The 20,717-nt window shown below is 50.6% G+C and overlaps 1 protein-coding gene across 2 annotated transcripts in view; it reads right to left on the bottom strand.

Moving 5' to 3' along the window:
* The window catches only part of LOC105186304 (protein turtle), a 157,636-nt gene that overhangs the window by 69,846 nt on the left and 67,073 nt on the right, over window positions 1–20,717 (bottom strand). The window lies entirely within an intron of this gene.

Genomic DNA, 20,717 nt, shown 5'->3' on the forward strand with positions numbered 1-20,717 from the left:
TTCTGAGCATCGCTATTTCTTTTAAAATGTCTCATAAGCGATAAAGCGGCCAGCAACGGGGTGAAGCCGGAGCGGCTTCTTTTGCTACGGAGGTGGCGAAAAGGAGAGACAATAGCAGTAACAATGCGTGTGCGAGTGATTGAGTCGACTGGAAAGCTCTAATAAACGTTTCTTTTTTTCGTTTTTCATCCTTCGCAATTTTGTACAAACCTTACATAACAAAGTCAAAAGAAGGAAAGAGAGAGAGAGAGAGAGAGAGAGAGAGAGAGAGAGAGAGAGAGGGAGGAGTCGGCACGTGCGTCCGTCGCGCGTCCTGTCGACAATCGGCAAATATTTCAATAATTCGATGTAAGTGTACATGCAACACAACGACGATCATGAACGGTACGAAGCGATGAAATGGCAAATTAGCTGCGATTGTGTTTGATGCTGCTGCGTAGCGCTTAATTCCCACGTAGAGAATGATCGCGATTTAATGCAAATTGTATTACGATATATATAATACGCGCACGCGCACGAGAAATGTATTACGATCACGGAATAATAGCGCGCGCGCGCGCGCGCGCACAGGACGCGGTTATTTATCGTGCGTCAATACGCGAAGATTTTACCTCATTCGAGGCACGTCCGTGTAATACTAACTCCGACGGGAATTACGACCGTTCCGCCGGTAAAACGACCGTTCCCGCCGACGTAGAGAGCAGGTGCGTATTAGATAGAAGTACTTCCACTCGGTGATTGCGTCGGGTCTACGCGGAATGAATGATGCGCCCGACGAAACGAATCGACCGGGCTTTATTAATGAAACGGAGCGCTCGCAGTAGCAAGGGGTTGCTGCGGCAAGGCGGAATAAAGGGAGATTGGACGAGGGAGGAGGGGGTGCTTAAAACGTTGGACTCTGTCTCTTAAAAGGCATTGTATACGGATCGAATTATCTCGCGTGCGCGCGCGCGCGCGCGCGCGCGCATGTATAACGAAGTTATTATAATAATCAATTAGCTAATGGAGAACGAATGGCCTTTGTATTATATCATATAATGCTTTAATAAATGGGCGCAGTCTCCATCCCGATAGGAGCGGGCGGGAAGGCAGGGGGAAGTGATTTTTGCATTAAACGGATAAGTAATGCAATAATATCGCGCGGTAATCCACGATTACCGGCGAATGGCACGGCGGTAACGCGCGATACCGTAAGCTCGCTACGCCGCTTTTCATTTTCACGATCACCGTCGGCCATCAATATGCCGTCGCATCAATCAGGTGTTGTTACTCTACCAAGGTGGAAGATCAGGTGTATTAGACGATCACGCCTCTTTCGAAGAATTCGTGCGATTGTCGGGCTAGTGGTGTCCGTCGCGCGTCATTGTTTCTGCCACGGAAGGGAAGATCGGTGGAATTAACGTTAAAATGGAACAAAATGGAGGACGTTTTGCTTGGGAGAAACGGGATCTGCTTCGCCAGAAGCAGAAATTCCGCCTCCTTCGACGAATAATTACGTTTCGGCCGGCGAAGCGAACAATTTCTGATCTTTGTAATTCGATTTTCTTGCTGTCGAAGGAAAGAGAATCGCCGGTTCTGGAAAGTCGAGTGCATTTCGCCGCATCATTGTTACGTTTGAATCGATCCTTCTTCTTCGCGCGTCATCTTTCTTTGCACCTCTCGATCCGCGCTGCACATGCGACGCCCCTCGTCGTCGTTCCTCATTTCCTTCGCGGGATCTCAACGTCATCTCGCACGATTGGGTTAATTGCACGCCGCAAAGTCGACGGACACACCTTGCCGGTATGGCCGGGCGTCGCGAAAGAACAATGTAACGGTTTACGAGATCGCGCAAGTACCGCGCCGTATTTTCCGTCCGCAGGCTGCGGCGCGGCCTGCGGGAGAATTGACTTTTCGAACAGACATTGGTTACCTTACTATCCCCGACTTTATAGCCGATATTATTCCCGGAGTGAAGTCACGTTTTACTGCCTCGCGTCAAACTACCCTCACTCAGATAGCGGTGGGTTAGAGATTCTTACTTCATGACCGGCGGTTCAAGCGATGAAGACTGCGATTCCCCGAGTCAGTTCGCAGATTTAATCGCCGGCAGCGTGCGATCGAGCAGATATGTAACGACTGCGGATAAAAATAAAAAGCGAAGAGAAGGGAAAAGAGAACCACCATCTCTTCCGCTGATGAATTCTTAACCGTCTCCCCCTGCCCGTCTTTTAATCTTCCGCGATACTATACAACGACCACTGGCGGAGGAGTCCGCAGGATCCTGTCGCGCAAATACCCTTTTTACAGTCACGTACCGAGATACCTCGGGACACCGACGCGGACGCGACGAAATTTCACAATGCGGCGCAACCGCGGGAGTGACCTGCCGAGCGGATTCCGCGTTCCGTCGGCGCATTGCTCACAGGATGAAGTGATTTCGCAGTTAGAACTATTTCCAAGGTCGGGGGATATTTGGGGCAGTGTGCATAGACGGCGACGGCGACGCCTAACGTGTATACCTGACGGTCGTCACCTTGGCCGAAGAGAGGAATGCCACCGGATGGTACGGCCGGCGCTAATAGAAGGTGCAGCGTTGTACCGTTTGGACAATGGCACATGTCGCCCACGCAATTGCGGCCCACCAAAGGGGCTGCGACACCGGCTGTCATAACTCGTCTTCGTGTTCCTCGGTTATTAGCGCCGAGCCGCTGGGACTGACCAATTTCTCCTCCCTCGCTCTTTCTCTCCCTCTCCCTCTTTCTCTCTCTCTATCTATCTCTCTCTCTTTCTCTCCCTCCCTCCCTCCCTCCATCTCGCTCGGTTGTCCTTGTCGCACCCGTACGGTCTAACTACGGCCGCGCGTAACACCTATAACTCGGGCTCGGACCGGCTATAAATCGAATCGACCGTGAGAAGTTCAACACCGGACGTGTCGGCAGTTCAAGTTCCAGTTTTCCAGATAAACATAAAAATTCGGCTCGATAACTCCGACGAGCGTTTCATCCCGTGCAAAGAATACTCGAGGTTTGTTCTTCCGCCCGCGTTCTACCTCCAAGTGTGAAAGAGTAGGAAAGAGTCAGGTTGAACTCGACGGGACGATGAGGGAGATGATCGCGTTTCGCTCGGAGGAGATTCGGAATTTTTCCTCCTCGCTTCATCATTTCAACACGTTATTCGTCGCCCGCGAACGACGAATAACGCGAGAAGCACGTTTTGCTTCGTACACGATTCTCCCGACACTCCTTCTTTACGAGTTTAATTACTTTTACTTCACCGGTCGAGCGTCGTCTACGGTGAACGACATCAGCACGGAAGCGACGAATGTATATCGACGAATTATCGCGGCGGATTCCTCTAATTGCGGCCTCTAACGCGCAGACTTACTTTCGCACGACGCAATTTGCACCCGGCCAGCCGCGTCGTTCGCGGCATCTCTCTCTCGTTCCCGAAACAAAACGAACCGGCTAATTGGGCCCGCGTCAGTGCTACACGTCCCGTGTGACTTCATTCATTATCGGCGTCTGCTAACGCGACCGGAAGCGCGGAAAGTATCGCTGTCGCGCGCATCGATGCGTCATGCGATTTTTCGGCCTTGTTTCGCACGATCGTCGGCCGGCGCGTTTCGATGTCGACGTTGCATTCCGCGACGTTTGCGCGATACGCGATACATATGTTCGCGAAAGTCGATACAGGCGCAAGTTTATTACTCACACTGGCGTATATGCGCCAAATTGCCGAGAGTTCTCGGCCAATTTCACTGACGACGCACGCGCGCGCGAACTTCCGTCCCATGCAGCCGGAACAACTATGCATGCGCTCGGAAGTTCGACTATAGGTCTTTGTTGTTGCTTGTCCCTTGTGTGTGCGTGCGTGTGCTGCAATATGTAGATCCGTCTTACACTCGATGTGCGAAAATTGCGGGCATCCGTGCCGCGATTTATACGCGCGAGCGGATTTTTCGGAATTACGGGCGTCATTAAATCTCTCATGGTGTGCACGACGCGGTGGAAAATATACGGGGAATATAATGAATTCGTCGATTGTAACCGCGCGCGCTCGTTCGCTTGTTTCGAGTTCTCCGGCACCGGCGCCGCTGAAATGACGCAGATATTTTCGAGCGTGTAAATCGCGTTTGAAAAATTGTTACGCTCAGTGTTCACGGCCAATTTCGCCGCGCGCGCGCGCGCGCGCGCGGGGCCGTTCGGCCGAACAATTCGATTTCGGCGACAGGTTCCGGGCGAAGCCGATGATCAAATGCGACGTTCCCGCTGCTGACGCTCTGTTATCTCTCCGAAAACACTCGGCCGGCTGTTTAAACCGGCCGGCGCGGCGGCGCGAAGCTCGCGGGACGGAAATAAACTGCAGCCACCCCGCGTCGCGGACTCGTGTCGATCGACTCGGAAAGTTTCGCACGGTCTTTCCCGACTTTCGCGGACTGTCGCTCCCTTTTACCGAGAGAGAGAGAGAGAGAGAGAGAGGAACTCGCGAAATTGCAACCACGGAGCAACTCGCTTGGCCATTTTCGCGGCTTTCTCCGCGGCGCCGCGCCGGTCCGCTGCCGCCCAGCTGCGTCGAGACTCCAATCATCGTCGGTCTCGCGCCTTCTCCGGCTGCGAGTGAAACAAAGGCGAACGCGGACGGACGAGCCACCCCGACCGGCGATTCTGCACGATCCACGGCGGATTGTTTCCGCGCGAGAGCGCGATTATCGAGCGCGTCGGGTAATTAGCGAAAATACACATTCTAACGTGGCTGATACGCGGTGGATGTTTATGATAAATCTGTATCATAGCGTAATCATAGCAACGACGTGTTCCGCAAACTTCTCCCGGTACGTCTCTCCCTCGTACGTGCGGCGCGCATCCGCCGCGGGGCATTTACGAATGATCTTACTATGTATGCGGCGTGTATATTCGACGCGGCCTCCAGGCTTTTCAGGTATATCACGACGGTATGTCTATCCGTCGCGAAATCTATTTCAACGTTCCGCCTGCGCCTCGATGATGAGGATGTTAATTATTACCGCTCAGGCGAGGCTCAAGCCGGCCCGGGGAAGATCCCCGTCGGCGCTAGAGAATCTTGGGATGAAAGCGAGGAATTCGGGGTCATTCCTGTGCCGAGTCGAGCCGCGCGTTCGTCGCCGCGATTGGCTTTGTCGAGTGCTCCTGCGCGACCTCGCGCAGCGAGCTCCGAGGCGAGCCGCGGCCGCCCTTGTCGTGTTTATGATTATGTCGGGATGTAAACCATGCGCGCGGATTGATATCTGCGTTAAATCTCACGTCACATTTTATTGACGGAAACTACATCTGCGGTGCAAGCGACTGCACCCTCCGTCGGCGGGGCGCGATGCGTGTGACGACGACGACGACGACGACGACGACGACGACGACGTTGACGACGAGTGAAATGCGCCCGACGGGCGCGCCGCGCTTTATAGCTACCGTTTCAGAAAAGCATCCGAGGAATGTGTTCTCTTATACACTTCAGCTTATCTATAAATGAAGGACAAAGTGATTCTTAATGTCTCTTTCAAATATATTAACGAGGTGCAAGCTGGCAATTAGAGGCAGTGGAACGACGGCTAATTCTGCTTCATGTATGTTTAAAAGCTGAGAGGAAGAAGCGCGATATGCGTCGCCGCTATTATTGTCTTTCCGTGCAGAGAAATTATTACGCTGCCTCGTTGGCTTGAATTGATTAGTGGCTGAATTAATAATTTTTGTACGTGACAAAGTGACTCTTCTTGAAATTAATTCTCCTCTTTACGGTGAAACTAACAGTGGAACTTGCCTGAAAGTTTGCGTGCAAAAGTTGCGTCTGGCAAGTCGGCCGCGTCCGACGAAAGTTCGATGAACAACGACTCGGCGCAAGCAAACATAAATGAGTTTGTACAAAAGCGCTTGACACAGTTTCGACGTATCTCATAATTTCTTCTTCCGCTACGTTCAATCATCGATCATTCGAAGGAGCGACGCGTGCTGGAACGTCGCGCTTTTCCCGACGATGTACGGTACTATCAGCCGAATTTGCAGATCCCAGACGCAATTTTGCGCTCACGCTCGACCGACTTCTCTTTCGAGAAAGAAATCCTCGGTGAAAAAGTGATCGATCCCCTAGGAGTCCGCTAGAAAAAAGCGTTTAATCTCGTGAACTGTAATCCAGGCTTGCGATGCGCTCGCCGAGCATAGAGTGTACGTAAATCGTTCACCTCGATTGGAAATCGATGGCATGCTTTCGGAAATTCCGTTACAAGAGTCCGCGGCTTCAAGTAGTCCAAGGTTAAACAATGGTCAGTCGAATGACGTAATAGCTAGTTCGGCTAGGAATTACTCTTTAACGAATAGCGTTTAGCGAGCCGACGGCTATGCTATTTCGCGCTGGCGATGAAAGGACTTGTCGGCCGGAGAGACAGAAGTTACGTTGCGGCGCCGTTATCGTTGCGAATCCTCACCCTGCAGCCGAGAATTCGTAATTGCACCTGCATAATGCGAATACCGTCTTCGTCCTTTCTACATCGTGTCGCGTACGTCGCCGGATGTAGACTCGCGAGTCGCGAGAGATTTGATTAATCGGGTTCGATTAAACTCAGCGCTCGCTCGTCAATTGATCCAACTGTACGTCTCATTCAGAGACGGCCAAGTTTTTGACTTCGTCTGTCCGTCCACTTCGTCCGCGTTCGAGACAGTTTTTTACCTCGACACTTTTCCTGCGACGGACTTTCAATATTGGAGTAACTTGCAATAATCTTTGCCGGGACTCTCGGCGAGAGTACAGTCAGGGGATCTTTGTGAAGAAAAGTTATTAAAAGAAGGAAGGACATAGGAAAAGAAAGAGAGAGAGAGAGAGAGAGAGAGGAAGAGAAAAAAGTCACAGAAAGTTTTCAAATATTTGCAGCATCGACGCACTTCAATGTGCACGTAGAAAATTTGCTTGCATCGAGTTGTGTCCAAATTGATACACAGATCGTTTTTTTACCACTTCGATTGCAGCCTGCAAATCGTAACCCTCTCTCGCAAATCTCTCTTATTAAAATTATGTAAAATTATGTAAAGCTTACATCGCGCTGATGTCTACCCTAACGTTGTCTTGCCGCGAAATTCATCGTTTCAGCGTCTGCGTGATTCACATCCCTGTTTTGCAATTAAATGCGCATATATGCGCGAGGTGCTGTTTTTGCTGCAACATTCATGGGCGTTATTTCATCTCGCTTCCTGTTTATCACGCATTGACCCGCCGGCGAAATTGATCATATTCGACGACAGTGAAACATGTTCGTTATTTCCGCTCCTTCGCGTCCTCAGCCGGACTTTTATATCACCCTCTCGACGGGATCCTTCGAGAATTATAGGCTGGACCACCCGCACGGTTAAGATTTGTAGAAATTGTCAAGCACGAAACTTGGAGGGTCTCTTAGGGCGCGTGTGAGACGCGAAATGTAAGGATTTGAGAAATAAGGTTCCACGCATACGGTGGAACGGGACTCGTACCGGGGTGATAATGTCGGGAATAAGAAAGGAAAGGATGCGATAAGGCGGGGAGGATACGGCGGTTCAGTGTTCGGCAAGACGCGGTGTACGAAGTCAGGTGAAAATAAAAGCGGTAAATCATGTAGCGAGGAGAAGTCAAAGAGACGGGGGTGCAATAAAAGCGGCGGCGCTGATATATGAAAGCGCCGCGAGAGATGAGCGAGAGCGCAGGAGAGAAGAGACGAGAAGTAAGAGAACACAGACGCGGCGAGACGCTAACGTATGCGGAAAGATAAAGGAGGACTGCCAGGAGCGGAGCCGATGATAGAGCTCGGGGTAACGAACACGCGGCCTCTAACAAGGAACAATGGAAGTGTCGAATAATGTCGGGCGGAAGAAAAATATCGCGGAGAACGAGAGCGAGATAGTAAAATAGAGTAACTCGAAGAACCGTGTTATATATATATATATAAAAGAGCAAGAAGATACGTTCGCGTGTAGAAGCGCGCAGAGGATGAGGGAGGATGTGTTGGGGGAGAGGGGAGGGATGGAGAGGAGAAACAAAGGTATTTGAGTTCTTCTTGAGGAAACACAATGGGCAGATAAGCAGTATGTGGGGCGGAGGAGGAGGGGAGGAGAGGAGGGTGGGTGTGAGGGTCAAAAAGTACAATGAAGAGGGCCAGAAGGAAGGTACTATAAAAGAGAAGAAACAACGAGAACCGCGTGCTGCCGCGCCGCAGTGGAAGGACAGAGAGTGGAAGTGCTTTTACGTAGATAGCGGACGGGAAGGAAGCAGACGCCGGCGAAGAGCGGTCGTCGGAGAGACGCAAGAGAAAAGTGCAGGGGGAGAGGCAGGAGGGGCGGAATCCGCTTTATGCAAATGAATGTCCGAAATACTCTCAATGGCGCGCTTCCTGTATCGGCATTAAGACCGAGCCATCTCGGGGGAGATCCTGGTAGCTTTGCGGTGCCGGGCTGCCGTCTGGCTTTTATCCTCTTTTAAACGCCTCCGCCAAAAATGAGCGAGACCATATCCCTTCGTGCTAGTGTCTGTCTTTCGTGTTGCGAGCGCGTTTAAAGACACTTGAAACGTGACTCGCGCCTGTCGCCCGTCGCCGACGTTTTTGCTTCGAGAGAGCTGGACGTAGAGGTGTTTCAACATCTACCACAGTACTACACGCACGAATCACGACGTAATGCGAAGTTACTTTCCCCCTTTCCCCTCTCTTTCAGTCCATTCACCAAATTCGAGGGAAATCATTAGAGTTCTGCTCGCTCTTCCCACAGAGTTGTCGATTTTGAAAACAGTTCTGACGTTTAGAGCAGTGACAGTGCCGACAGCGCTCTCAGGTTATCGTCGAAAGTAATTGCGACGAGAATGTTTCCAGAAGCGAAGCGTGAGATATCGGTATCGTATCAACATGTCGATATATCGTCGTGTTAGGCGCGTAGCTGTCTCAGCGTAACGAGGAGAAACACGGCAAAGACAAGTGGAGAAGTATGCGCACGGTCGCGCGAGGTATCCCGGCGAAGTAACAGTTCCGGTTGATCAAGGAGCAATACAAGGCTGTCGACCGCGAACAAACAACGCGCGACATGTTCTATGCAAATCCTAGCTCGTTGGTTGGAATTGACGTAGGAAGACGTCGATAACTCTCGGCAAGTCAAATCGACGTGCCTTAGTGTTGCGCCGAGGCGCTTAACTCGATTGTAGTTAACGGGCAAGTTTATCCAGACAACGTCACGGTAGTTGGAAACTATACGACTTCGTTGCGCGCCTACGGTGAAGCGAGGAATGTAAACTAGGGGGTAATTCTGTTCAGACACGGGGGAAAATACCGTGGCCGAGATATAAAAAAGAGGAGAGAGAGAGAGAGAGAGAGAGAGAGAAAAGAGAAATAAAAGTTCCATCGTGTGACACCGACGTATGGTATCGCGTGGCAAAACACGCTAAATTTAGTAGCACCGTTACAGGCATTTATGCGGAACTCTCCACAAATATATCGTATTGCGTTTCGTTCGATAACACACAGTGACGAAAGTGTTCTGATCGAAATGCGAGCGCTTTTATTTCATGAAACGATCTCGATGATATTTCGAAGCATTTCCGCTTTTCGATTATATCTGCGTCACGCGATGTTGCGATTATGCATTACAGAACAGCTATGATCTCTCTTTTTCATTTTTTCCCTCCGCCCCCCCCTTCCTCTCTTTTTCTCTCTGTCTTTTTATTAAATACAAATACGGTCGTGTTTTATTGGATTTTAAAGTGTTTTTGCTTTTCGATTTCGCATGCTCGGTCGTGTTTTATTGCACTCTAAATTTGTAGAGCGTTTCTATTTTTTGCGCCCACCATCGATACGCGTTGATCCTATTAGATTACACGCGGGAAAAAGCGCACGATTGAATTGCACGTTGCGAAAAAAAGGGGGAACGCAATCTCCGCAAATGCGATAAAGTCGGAGGACCTTTGTTCTAAAGAGACCCTCGCTCTCTCGTCGGTGTGCGCGGCCAGATCCTTAATGGATTCCGATAACGAGAGAAATCGCAAATTATTTTGCGATTTCGGTCGGACTCCGAGATCCCACCGGCAGATTATTCCCGTGCGTGCGTGCGTGCGTGCGTGCGTGCGTGCGTGCATGTGTGCTCGGGTACGGTGAGGTCGCCGTCTTTCTGCCGCGATAAAGAGCGACTTTCTCGGGGACCCATATCGAGCGGTGCAAAACGCGAAGAGTGTACCGCCCCATCCACCCTTTCGCGAACCTTGGAAAATTACGTAGCTATGGTGACAAAGGGAGGGAGACGAGCGGGCGACGGTAAAAGCACCGTGATACACGCGACGGCCGTCACTTTTCGGTCCTGAAGAACGCGACGTATCGCGAAAAGAGTCCTCGAGTCTTTAGTCGCACGATAGTGCACGACTATGAGCGTGTGTAAAAGAAAGAGAGGCGCGGGGAGAGGGAGAGAAGGAGAGAGAGAGAGAGAGAGAGAGAGAGAGAGAGAGAGAGAGAGAGAGAGAGAGAGAGAGAGAGAGAGAGGGAGAGAGAGAGAGGGGAAGAAAGAGCTTTCGTCTACGTTCGCGCGATTTTTGCTCGGGGCGGGCAACGACGGTGCACGAGTACGGGGTGGCAAGGGTCGAGGAAATAAAAGTGCACCCCCTGGTCCCTACACGTACATACGTACTTACGTATGTACGTACATATGTACGCGATACGTCGTCGCGTGATGCGAGCGTCTCGCCGATGCGCCGAGCGCGCGCGCGGCACTGCAACGCGGAATTTCATATCACTTTGGCGAAATACGTTGCCACGCCTTTATTATCGCGCGCGCGGAATGGGCTTAACCTTTCACCCGGTGCGACGGGAGAGACAGAGAGAGAGAGAGAGAGAGAGACCGGACCGTATTTTCGACGATATCTTCGAGGGAAGAAAGAAGAAGAAAGGGAGTAAAGGATAAAAAAGTATTTGATGGCTCTCTTTTAAATGCACCCCTCGCTCCCACATCGGATTAGTGTTCTTCGTTAACGTCGGTCGTTAGAAGAATTACACAGGACCGTTTCGTTTCATCGCGGGAATTATACAAATGTGATTTAATTCAAATTTACGATTGCGTCCAGATTTAATAAAATATCGTCGACGCGCCGGGGGGGGGGAGAGGGATGTTGGTCGTGCGGAGGGGCTGTGGGGGAGGAAATGCGCATCCTCGATCGATACGCATTGTATGCGTAAATTTTCGTAATCCGTGATTTATACATTCGCCGTCGGGGTGAAGTTATGCGGCAATATTTTGATATTTTCCAACTAATCGCCTGCAACTCTCTCTTTTCCGTTCTCTCTTTCTGCATCTGCGTTTTCCTCTCGTATCTCGGACGGAAAATTATTCCATTAATACCTATTCACTAAATATTCATTTGATCACACGCGTTTGATCCTTAATTGTTTAGTCAGCGAAACGTGATAAATGTCGTCATTATATGTTCGTAAACTAAATCGCACAATTTATTTTCACCAACGATGATTTTAAATGACGCTTGAAATTCTCTTTCTATCTAATGGATAGAATATAATTAATTTCGCAATTTGGCAGTTATGAATTGGCAAACGGCACGTTATCGAGACGTGCGCTATGTTGAAGCGTTCCGTTCGTCGTTTGTGAAATCGGTAAATTATACGTTGTTGCATTTGTTTGCGATCGAAATAAAAAATTACTCATAAAGAGAGGAAAGAAATATAGATTGATTGCGAGAAATAAAGCGCACGCATGCATCGATTCATTTCGTTAGGAACGAAAAACATTGGATGGGAATGCATCCAATAATTGCAAGAGGTGATTAGTGAAGAGCAAATCTCTGAAATGTAGAACTTGACATTAGTTATATAATATTGATCCAAGTTTCGAAGTCGGATTACATGATAATCTTGACGCGAAACTTCTCGAAGAAAGTACATGCAAAACTTTGTACTTTACGTGATAAAATCTACTGGTACTTTCTATCTTCTTGTTCAAATATATTCTGACGTCTTTGAACAGCGATATAATAATAATAATAATAATACTTTTCCTTTAATGGAAAGACCCTTTAATGCGCACGATAAACTAAACTAATCGTAAGTGAAACAGACAAAAGGGTAAATTCGACGTGGAATATTAGACATAGGCCGACAGAGAGAACACATATAAAGATAAGTGAACAAGTAATATAGATACAAAAAAATGATAAGTAGATAAGATAAATAAATATAGAAAGGCAGATAGATAGGGAGTATATCACGTACGCCACAAGCACGTAATTATACGTGCTGATATGTCTTATGATAAGAACGTACGAAATAAGCACGAACACGAGCCGCGCGAAGGAGGATACTGAGGAGAATAGCGTTTGTTTCGCGTTCGTACGTCGATTTTTCACCGAGATAAAACTTCGAAGTGTTTGATGTTTTTAGAGACGGCGTGCGCGTCCTTTGTCGGCGACCGACACGGTACATTGTAGCACGCTCGCGCTTCGAACTTTACACCTTTCTCTACTTGGGACGCGACGGCGGCACGTCCGGTTGCAAACCGGAGCGACGTGTAAACGTGTGTGAAGTTGGCCCCGCACTTTTCGAATTTTGTATTTTTTTCGAATTGTGCTGCATTGTGCTACGTTTGTGCCGTATTGTGCCGCAATCCGCAACTCTGTAACTCAAAGCGTACACGAGAAAATGAAGAAAACCTAAATTTTTGGTAGTTCGGTACTTTTCGAATTTGGAGTTTTTCTTTATTGTGCCGTATTGTACTATATTTGTGCTGATTTGTGCCGCAAACGCGAGGCCGAGAACTTCAATAACATTTGAGAGAAAAAAATAAAAACGAAAATTTGCCAGCCCCCTGCTTTTGTCCGAATGAACTCAATTTTGGTTTGTGAATTTCTACTAATTTGTGCCGCGTTGTGCCGTTTGAAGAAACTGGATATCTCCTTTCGTTCAGTAGAAAAAAAATGTTAAAGCTAAAATACAAATTGACAAATAACTTTTTCTACAATGCATTTATCGCAAGTCTACAATTGTGCTGAATTGTGCTAATCGAGTATAGTAAAAAACCACTTAGAGATGTATCAAAAATTACTCAGATTGCAAAAAAAATTTGCAAAAATTGGTGACGCAAAAAAATGTTTCACATTCTCGAAATTTCGAAAGTTGTGCCGGATTGTGCTGGTGAAGCCCAACAACTTTTTCTAATTGTAAAGTGTCCTCAGATGGCTGGTTTTCGCAGTACGAGCATTCGAAGAAAGTGATTTTTAGGAATCATTTTAGGACTCATTTTCAGATCACTTTAGCTTTGGAACCGTGATAGATATTCGAATTCTGCGTGTTGTGCTGAATTGTGCTAGCAGAGTACAAGAAGAAACGACTAAGACATGTTCCGAAAATTGCGCAGCTTGCAAAAAATTTGGCAAAAAGTAGTGGGCTGAAAAAGTTTTTTGTATTTTTACGAAATTTTGAAAGTTGTGCTAGTCAAGCCCAACAACTTTGCCTAATAACAAAATTACGTCAGACCATCGTAGTCCACAGTACAGCGAAAAAAGATCTCAGTTTTTCCGCTGATGTGTATAATTGATATGTTTCACAGTTATTTCCGCGGTATTTTATAGCTAACCTAATATCATAGTATATTTTACTTAACTTGTTTAGTTTTGTATTTCAGTGATTTTTTAGAGATATTAGATTTAGAGATAGAGATTTAGATTTTTTAGAGATATTAGATTTAGAGATAGAGATTTAGATTTTTTAGAGATATTTTTTTCTCTGAGCGTTAATCCTGTTCATAAAAATGATACCAGAGTAATCGAATTCGAGCGACAGATAAAAAAGCGGTTGTACCGCGGCAAACTTTCGTTCCCGCGAGCTGTCCCCATTTGCTTTCGAGCGCGATTATTGCATGGTATGGCACGCCATCGCGCTTGTAAACTCAAAGCACTTACTAGGCCGATTTGCGCTGCGGCATAACACCGCCGCAAAATGCGCGGTTAACCCGCGGGACTGACCTCCATTCCAGCCGAAGCCGCTTCGCTTTCCCGCCGTCTGATCGTGCGCTAAAGCAGCAACTATTTTTCAGTTTTATCAGCGAGCTGATTTGTTAAGGGAGACTCGTGTTATAAAGAGCGCGGTTTGCGCGAAATTCGTAGGCGTTATTTGTCCTCTCGCGGTGTTGTACATCGCGACATTAGCATTCCCTGCGTAATTACGCGCGTTTCCAGTCTCGCGGTGCGAATTATTACAGCCGTAGACTCGTAGACACACACATGCGCACGCACTCGTCCGAGATTCTGCAACCATGGAATAATACCTTTGACAGTTCACACAATTGTACATTTTGCGCGTAATGTGACACGTGAGTTTCGTTATATGCAGTCTCGTACAGCCAGTTTAATGTAAACGTAGTTTCGTTTAGTACGTGCACGCAGCTCTACGCTATTTTCCGCGGTATATTCTTCGCAGTGTACGCGTTACTTGAAGAACGCTAGAGTCGACTGCTTAATTCCCGGCTCGCGCAATTTTCGCCGGCTGCGATGTCCTCGTCCGCGAAACGCGTGTCGTTGTCTGGCCGTGGTGCGTTTACGAAAAGGCGGCGCCGATATTTGCCGGTATTGTAAAACCCGGCATTTGCCGAGGGAGGAGTAGCAGGCGAAGGAAGAGGGGGAGAGAGAGAGAGAGAGAGAGAGAGAGAGAGAGAGAGAAGAGCAGCGAGAGGGGGTTGCAAGAGTGATGGAGGCTGAAGGTGAGCAGGAGGAGGGCTCGGCGACGATACGGCATAACGACCGCTCCTGCCGCAAAACGCGACGAGCCGCACGACCGGCCGCAGCTGCAACTGCATCGTCGCCTCGTCGACCGCAAAACTGCAGGTGGAAACGGCGGCGCGGCATACCGATTCGCGCCTCCTACACGCGCGGCGCAAGCCTTTAACCAGCCGAGTTTATAGATCGCACGATGCCCCGGCGGCGGAACGCGACGCAACTATGTGGGGAAACAACTGCGCGAGGGAAGACCAAGGGTCCGGAAACGATTGAAATTTCCGCGGTTTTCCGGAAGCCTGCGAGACCCGCCGAGGACGCCGCATTCCGCGGATTCCCGATAAAGCGAAGGCAGCGTCGGACGTCGACGTCGTCGCCGTTGCCTGGCGATCGGCGATTTCGCGGCGATCCCTTGACGCGGGATGCCCGAAAATCCCGGAGCTGTTGAAGGAAATGCCGGGGCGATCAGCGGGGCCGACGGCCGCGGCGATTGATTGAAACTTTGAGGAACCGGAGAATTCAGTCGAGTTTGAGTTTCTTCTCGATTCCTCTCATCGTCGCGCCGTCGTTGTCGGTTGAGCATTGTTTCACGCGCATTCGCGCAACTTTGCAAGTCGGAAATATCGAGCCGCGAGCCACGGTTGCGTCGTTCAATGAAATATTAACGCAAGCTGAAAAATTCGGCTTTAAACGCGCGAAGACGCCATCCTTACGCAAGTACAAAGTGATTAGAACTTTGTAATATCCGTCTTGAGGAAAAGAGAACGAGAGCGAGAGAGAGAGAGAGAGAGAGGGGGGGTGGAGAGGGAGGGAGGAGGAGAGAGCGAGAACCCGTATATCGCGGACGTTTCCCAAGCCGGCTCTCGCGGAGGGGTGCGATATTTCAAGAAGTAACGGCGCCGTGGGCGCATTAAAGCCACGATTTACGCGAACAGGCGAGAAGTTGGGAAAGCCTCCCTTGGAGCTGGGGAGCTCGGTACGGTACCGTCGTGTTCTCTCACCCGATGATCGCTTTTCTTTTCGGTGCAAGGCGCTCGAGGTGGTTGGCGGAGACGAAGCGTAAAGGCGGGCAAGGAAGCAGAGAAAGAGAGAGGGGCGGGGGGGGGCAGAGAGAGAGAGAGAGAGAGAGACGAGCTGCGGAGACGGCCTCGAACAGCGAGGCGCTCTCGAGAAACGGCAACAGACTGCGCGACGAAGGCGCAGGGGGCGCGGTGCAAAGGGTTGCGCGCGTAACCTCTCTATTGAGTCGGTCAGCAGGCCGCAGATGCAATTGAATCGAACGTGCCGGAAGGAAGTGCACTTAGCCGTTTCGCTTGTCTCGTCTCGCTTCCGCCGTTTTCTCCTCGCGCCGCAGCGCGACTTCTCCGAGTATGCCGAGCAATAACTGCGGCGTACGGTGGGAGCAGAAAGGTGAAGCCGCTGCTCTCGCAGCGGGGGTGGAAGCTGGATTACCGAGACTGGCGAGACGGGCTAGGGAGGAAGGGGAATTTACTTTCCTCTGCGCGCGTATCCCTCTGGTCGCGGGAACCAAATAAAGGTGTTGACCGGGCCGGCGGATCGGGAATCTCGCGGTTCGCTGACTCGCGAGCGTTCAGCTGTTGAGACGTCGTCGCCGGGGTCGCCGTTTTGAATGCGACCTTCGGGGATTCTCGCGCTGCTCGCGAGTATCTTCGGCTATCCCGCCGAATTTACCTTCTTCTCCTCGCCCAAATCTTATTACCGTTCGCGACTCGCGTGCGTTTAATTTCCCAACCAGCGTTTCCCGCTTGCGATCCCACAGAATCGTTCGCTCTTTGTCTCTTCTTTTTCTTCTTCGGCCGGGACGGTCGGAGCGTTCTCGTTCCTTTCTCTCTCTCTCTCTCTCTCTCTCTCTCTCTCTTCTTCCCTCGCTCTTCAAAAGCCTTTCGCGTAACTCGCAGCGTCACTATTGATTACCGCACCGCTGTTTAAACATCGCTCGTTTCCTCCCGCGCGCGCACGCGGCGCATGACTAGTAATTTCATTTGGCCGCAATCTGCATAATAAAGGGGGCGACCGTTTAGCTTTAGATTCGGACGTTGAATTACGTCCGTTGCGTGCCGGGCGAAAATCGTTAAAGTATCCGCTCGACTCGCGGCGCGACTGTTCCAACGCGCGCGCGCACCCTCTCCCATCCCCCTCCGCGAGACCCGACGAAGAAGACGGGAACCCGTGTTTTCGTTGACTGTGAGTTATTACCATGTCGCTTCGCCCGACCGGGATCCGAGCGATGTACACGTCGAATGAAAAAGTTTCGACGAGCGGGAGAAAGAGAGAACGAAAGACGGAGTTGTGAATTTGCCGAGCGCGCGCGCGCGCGCCGCGAGGACACCTCGTCGGCGTCGGCGCGGCGTCAAAGCCGGATTTCGCTAAATCATCTCTTAATGCCGGCCTGGATCGTTAAAGGGGACGTCGTTTCCTTAAGCGGAGAACCAGTCCTCCCACCTCGGACCATCGATAATCGGCAGCGGCGAGCCGAAACCGCAGAGCCGCGTCTCAGGCCCGCGGCTTTAATGACGCTCGGAGCTCGGGATCGCGAGCGAGTTTCGGGGAGGGGGGGGGCGGGCGAGCGTGTACGCGCGGGCGAGTTTCCTCATAAATAACTTACTTTTGCGCAGCTCCCGATACGATGCGACGCGCGGCGATTTAATGGGATTTAAATACTCCGCTACTCGCCGACGGTAGCAGTCAAACGCCGGCGTTTTTGTCCGGCCCCGCTCCGGCCGGAATGAATATTCATCGCACCGCGGCGGCGCTAAATAGTATCAAGATGCTAATTAATCGCGAGTTGATACGACGATTTACTTTCCCACCTTTTCAGCTACCGGGGCTACGTATCCCTGAATAATTTATAGCGGTTTCCGCAACCTGCGTGCGACGGCGGCGGGACGAGTCCCGGGCGTCTTTGCTCCGTCCGCTCGATCGACACCGCTTTGTCGCGGCGAGCGTCTCTCCGCTCGTTGCTTTGTCCCGTACCAATCAAATAGTTTCGCATCGAGCGCGTTCGGGCAGCCGGCCGCGCGCGAGGCTCGCGTGCGTCGCGTCGAAAAATCCCGCGTACGACGCGACGTTCTCGGAAAATCCCGGGGCGCTCCTGAAATATTTCGATGCTACTTCCAACCTCAATATTCCACCTGAATTCGATGCTCCAAAGTCTGCATCAACCTACTCTGATAGAATTTCACTTACGGCACCTCGTCGAGAGAGGTCCTCCTCCTAAGAAGCTATGAATGACAAACTGTGCGCATTTTCTGCCATTTCTGCCGGCGCTGAGTAGGATTTCACTTTCGGCAGGAGTGAAATCTCCGTCGATCCTGCGGCATCTGTAGATGTTGCGCAGCTCAGATCGAAAATAAGCCCGAAAATCTGGGCCCGGGCTCGCCGAATCCGGGGAAGACCCGTGCAGCACACTCGCGGTGGCGGCAGCTGGATGTGCCGCGCGCGCGCTCACTCGCGTGTGCACACAGTCGCGCGGACTACGCCGGAACACAGGTAACTGTGCTTAAGCGGTGTCTACGAGCTGCCTAAAGCAAGCGGCAGCGCAAACTTACTTAACCGTGTACTAAGTCTCGAACGACCTGGCTTGCATAATACCGGGATAGGATAAGTAGGCCAATGTGAGTGCAGCGGCGAGGGTTGACGGCGGAAGCCGCAGGGTAAGAGGAGGAGCAGGGGGGAGAGGGTGCAAGGGGGATGGGGACGCATGTAAATGGAAGTGGAGGAGAGAAAGGACGGCGAAAGGAGGAGAGGTGCCGAGGGGGAGAGTGTTCTCTGATAATCCCAGCGAGGCAACATCGTCGCTTTAATGAGTACGCCTCGTGACTCTATTTTTCTAAGTTGCACAGGTGACGCGAGCGACCCGTCTTCCTCCTTCTTCTCCTCCTCCTCCTCCTCCTCCTCTTCTGGTTCCCCTTCTCTTCCACCTCAGCCGGTGCATTCTAACGCAGATGCACGCGAGGTCCAAGGTTCGTTGTTACTTTATCGAGAGGAGTTTATTTAAAGTTTATCAAAAGATGACAGTGCACTTTCCCCTTTCCGAGAAGGGGCCCTGCACGCCACTAGCGCGCGAGTCGAGCTTGCAAGTTTCAACGTGCAAGGAACGTGTCGAACACATCCCACGGATAGAGCTGGTGTCCGGAGAATCGCCGAGGAGATGGAATTAAGCGCGCTATCAATTTCAAAGTATTCGCGTTGCGGGGAACAATTCCGGATGCGCGCGCGCGGGGACGTACTTGAGTTTTAAGGGCTGAGAGTCGCGGCGAGGAATAAGAGTCGACACCGAGGGTTCGGCCAAGTTACGTCGGCTACGCGGACGCGTTTAAATTCCGCTTAAAGGGTCATTAAGGCCGAATTAGGAGAGCTGCTCCGTGCGGGATCACCGGCAATCCCGGCGACGTGAAGTGTACGGCCGCCTCGTCGTAACTTTCGAATAATACGCCGTGTCGGGGGAGGATCTCTCTCTCTCTCTCTCTCTCTCTCTCTCTCTCTCTCTCTCTCTCTCCGGGCGAAAGAGAGGACGCGAACTCGAGACTTCCTGGTTCCCGATGCACCGAGTGGCGCGCGCGCTGAAATATTGTATTCGGGACGCGCCGGCTTTCGACGACATCACGGCCCGCCCCGTCGAGGCCAGTCGAGTTCCCAAGTGCACTCGAGTTCGGCATTCGCGCGTAGGCGGGGAATTCGAGATTGATACCGTACTCGAAAGACGAGCGAGCTAGAGCTGGCTGGCGGATGCAATTTTGGCTCGTCGTCGTGCCACTTCGCTGGAGACCTCGGCTTCTGCTGTATATATCGCGCTCGCGCGCGCGCGCGCGCAGTTCGGAAAAGCCGAGGTACGTAGGGAGGCTTGTAAGCGCCGTACATCCGAAAAATTACGACGTCACCGGGGAAAAGAGTCTCTCGCGGCCGCGGTCGACGCCTCGGAGCGTGCGCTCAAACAGCCGCGCTTTGGCGGAAAATGTGTACGATTCACCAAAGTAGGTGCAAAGGGGATTTCATAGTCGCGCGCGTCCTTCCCTCTCGCCGATGAATATGCAAATATTTAAATACCGAAACGTACAAAGAGATGTTTAATTTACGGTTATTATCGCGAAGCTCTCGCGAGGAGATTGGGTACGAGCATAATATTGAACGCATCAATACGATGGAAATCCGATGGAAATGTGATCGCAACGGAGGAACAAATGTGTAATCGTATTTATTTAGAATATTTGAGCGGAAAAGTATGGGAAAGTCATAATCAGGCAAAAGCAAATGTTAAAGCGCTCCCTGTTAAAACATGTGCTTAACGGATTGAATTATCAAATTGTCCCCTGTTACCGAATATCATTTTAGTAGCGTTCACAGCAACGCAAGCTTTCGATCATCGCACGCGCGCGCGCATTCGTTGAGCCTTTTCATTCGTTAAACATCATATCGTCGTTACCGGTGACCGACGACACAAAATATTAACAATTAAAAGTCTTAAGATTATGAAAGAAGAAAAATGTGCACTACATATTACTCTTGTTAACATTAATATATACGTACATTCGCGGCGTAAACGAAAAGATCGAGAAAAAGTGCTCGGCGTTTAACGTGTTAATCAATCAGTCCGCGCCGAAATTATCGCGTCGCGTCGCGTCCGCGAAAAATCGCTCGCAGGAGGATGTCCGAGTCGCGCGGCCACGTTGATTGAAAGGAAAACAGATTACGTTGCGCGCGTGCGCGCGCGCGCGCGCATGCACGTTGACTTGGAGAGAAACGTTTTCGACTTCCAGTCACGATTCACTCCCAATCTACGAGACTTTTACAACTCGGCCGAGTCCGCCACTTAGGCACACCAGACACGCTAGCTCGACTGAATGGAGCTCGACACCGATACAGCGCGAGCGCTCGACGCTGCCGACGAGACGTCGGAGATCTCGGCGGTATATTTTTACCCCGTCAAGTCACTGTTTTCCTCCTCTTTCGCGCAGCCGGATCGATACGGTCGATTCTAA

The sequence above is a fragment of the Harpegnathos saltator genome, unplaced genomic scaffold (assembly GCF_003227715.2).
Source record: "Harpegnathos saltator strain DR-91 unplaced genomic scaffold, Hsal_v8.6 scaffold594, whole genome shotgun sequence".
Classification (NCBI taxonomy): Eukaryota; Metazoa; Arthropoda; class Insecta; order Hymenoptera; family Formicidae; genus Harpegnathos; species Harpegnathos saltator.